The sequence below is a fragment of the Chrysochloris asiatica genome, unplaced genomic scaffold (genome assembly GCF_000296735.1).
Source record: "Chrysochloris asiatica unplaced genomic scaffold, ChrAsi1.0 scaffold00031, whole genome shotgun sequence".
Classification (NCBI taxonomy): Eukaryota; Metazoa; Chordata; class Mammalia; order Afrosoricida; family Chrysochloridae; genus Chrysochloris; species Chrysochloris asiatica.
Genome location: NW_006408549.1, coordinates 19,305,696 through 19,309,043, shown reverse-complemented (window position 1 = coordinate 19,309,043; position 3,348 = coordinate 19,305,696). Strand labels below are relative to the sequence as shown.

At 38.9% G+C, this 3,348-nt stretch overlaps 1 protein-coding gene and 1 pseudogene across 1 annotated transcript in view; one reads left to right on the top strand and one right to left on the bottom strand.

The window, feature by feature from the left end:
* Nucleotides 1-3,348, top strand: part of CNBD1 (cyclic nucleotide binding domain containing 1) — a 683,582-nt gene that overhangs the window by 252,045 nt on the left and 428,189 nt on the right. The window lies entirely within an intron of this gene.
* LOC102812371 overlaps nucleotides 1-3,348 on the bottom strand; it is a 16,152-nt pseudogene that overhangs the window by 11,729 nt on the left and 1,075 nt on the right.

Sequence of the window (3,348 nt, the reverse complement as noted above, 5' to 3'; positions counted from 1 at the left end):
GTTGGCCCATTCTGGCAGTGTTTCATTCTGTTGTACATAGGGTCGCTGTGAGTTGGTATGGACTCGATGGTACCTAACAACAACTTATAACTCAAAGGCATTATTTCCTGTTCACTACACCCTCGGAAACCCTGTACAGGGTCGCTATGGGTCGGAACCGACTCGAGGGCACTTAACAACAACAACAACATTCATTATTAATTGCCTAGCATTCATATGCATATGAGGCAACTGAAAATGCCATGGCTTGTGTAAAGCACACTGTACTCCTTTTGTTTTTTCTTTTATAAAGTCTTTAAAGAGGTCTTTTGCAGCAGATTTGCTCCATGCAATATGTTACTTGATTTATTGATTGCTGTTTTTCTGGACATTGATTGAGGATCCAAATAAAATAAAATCCGTAAAGTGCTATAACAAATAACTAAGAACACCTTTTAGAGCTAAGTGAAATGGCCTCAAAGTGGTTATTTCTAGTTCAACTCACTATTGAGAATTTACATTTCCACTCCAGATGTACTGAATCAGAATTGACATTTAACAATATTCCTAGGTGATTCTTATATATACATGTAGTGATCTGTTTGAAACATAGTCTGATTCAGTGTGTGATCCAGAGTGGAAATGAGAATTTTCAGCAGGAGGTTGACCTGGAATGAAACCATTTGAAGCCCTGAAGCAAAACCTTTGTGAACAACACTGGGGTTAAAAATTATTAGTAATGGAGCCCTTCAACACAGTTAGGATATATTACATTTCTTCTTCTTCTTCTTCGTTGTCGTTGCCGTTGTCATCTTCTTCTTCTTTCTCCTTCTTTCTTCTTCTTCCTTTAAGTCAAAGCAGATAAAATGAGCTAAGGGCTTTTATCAGGGTTGGAGATTGTCAGATTATCAGAGTGCTAAAATAAGCCATAAGGTATAGCACTGATAAGAGCTAAATTTATATGTTTAACTATGAGTTTCAGGATGAGTATGGAAAGATATAAAGTTGGAATTGTTTTAATGTTTACTTAATTTAAGTTGATATCACTTACTTGTGGTATAAAATACCATTATATCACTTGCCTGTAGTTTAATTAGGAAATCAGGAGATACAGTGCTAAAGAACTCAACTGCTTACCTAAAGTTTGGCATTGTTGTTGTTGTTGTTGTTGTTGTTAGGTGCCATTGAGTCAGTACCGACCAATAGCAACCTTATGCACTGCAGAATGAAACACTGCCCGATCCTGAGCCTACCTCACTATTGTTGCCACGCTTGAGTCCATCGATGCTGTCACTTGGCCAATCCATCTCATTGGGGTCTTCCAATTTTTCTCTGTCCCTCCACCTTACCAAACATATCCTTCTCCAGTGACTGGTCCCTCCTGACAATATATCCAAAGTATGAGAGACTAAGTTTGGCCATGTTGGTCTCTAAGGAGCACTCTGGCTGCACTTCTTTCAAAATGGAATCATTCTCCAGCATCATTTCTATCACCAAGGCCATATTTTCCAACTACTGATCTTTCCACTTTGTTCCCAACCTTTGCATTCCAATCACCAGTAATGATCAATACATCTTGATTGCATGTTTGTTTGATTTCAGATTGATGAATTTGGTAGAATTCTTCTATTTCATCCTCACCGGCTTTAGTGGTTGGTGCATAAATTTGAATAATAGTGGTATTAACTGAACTTCCCAGTAGGTGCATGGAGATTATCCAATCACAGAAAGCATTGTACCTCATGACTGATCTAGATATTTTCTTTTTGAAGATGAATGCAACACCATTCCTCTTCAATTTGTCATTCCCGGCATAGTAAACCACATGGTAGTCAGATTCAAAATGGCCAATACCAGTCCATTTCAGCTCACTAATGAAATGTGAGCTGAAATTTACTAAGATATCAATGTTTATGCATTCCATTTCATTTTTGACAACTTCCAATTTTCCCAGATTCATACTTTGTACATTCCATGTCCTGATTTTCAGTGGACGTTTATAGCTGTTTCTCTTCATTTTGAATTGTGCCCCATCAGCAAATGAAGGTCCCAAGGGCTTTTCTCCCAGGAGTTTAACTCCATTCAAGTTATCATAGTTAGCTCTACTTTGAGAAGGCAGGTCTTCCCCAGTTGCATTTTGAGTGACTTCCAATTAGAGGGCCTCATTTTATGGCACTATATCTGACAGTGTTTCTCTGCTATTCATAAGGTTTTCAGTGACTAAATATTTGGAAGTAGTTCGTCACTCACCTTCCTAGTGTGTCTTTGTCTGGAAGCTCATCTGAAACCTGTCCTCCATGGGTGACCCTGCTGGTATTTAAAATACTGGTGGCATAGCTTTCAGAATCACAGCAACTCACAAGCCACCACAGTATGACAAACTGACAGACGACTGGTGTCCGTTTGGTCAGATATTACTTGGCATATTATGGGGAAAGGAATCTGAAGATTCCAGTTGGAAATTAAGTTTTAGCTACAAAAATAGGTGGGGCATTTTGAAATAGAAATAGGTTATCTAATCCTAATGGGACTGATGTGACTCAAGGTGCAAAGGTGAAATGAAACCATTTAACTAAACATTTAAGGAGCACACCACGATAATTAAAATGGTTTGACTTGTGGATATCTTAGACTACGGCTAATTAATTATACCCAACCCAACTCACTGCCTTAAGGCCATTTCTACTCATAGTGACCTTATAGGACAGAATATAGCTACTCCATAAGATTTCCTAGGCTGTAAACCTTTATGGGAACAGCCTGTGAGTTTGAACCATCTATCTTTTGGAGTCCTGGTGTGGCACTGTGGGTTAATGCGCTAGTCAGTCAGAACCACAAGGTCGGCAGTTCAAGCTCATCCATTACCCCTTGGAAACCCTATACAGGGTTGCTATGGGTGGAAACCCACTAGACAGCACTTAACAACAACAACATCTCTTGGTTACCAGCCCAATGCTTAACCCACTATGTGACCAGAGCTCCGTGTTAAATTTTCTTTTATGTTTTTGTTAAGTGCCTTCAGTCCAGTTCCTACTTATAGTTAGGGCCTGGTGGGCTTGAACTGCCAAACATGTAGTTAGCAGCCCAGAGCCATATCAGAACTCCTTATACAGCCTCTGAAATAGAAGTGAGAGGAAATTTTTGTTGCTACTGGTGTGGTGCTGTACGATAAGCAATGGACTCCTAACCAGAAAGTCAGCAGTTCAAACCCACTAGCTCCTTGGAAAACCTATACAGGATCTCTGTAAGTTAGAACCAACTTGACACCACTTAACAATAAAAAATAATAACAAGTAGTCACTTTTAAAACTGCTGTTTTTCATATAAAAATGACACACTTGTCATTTATATCTGTTTAATGTAAATTTG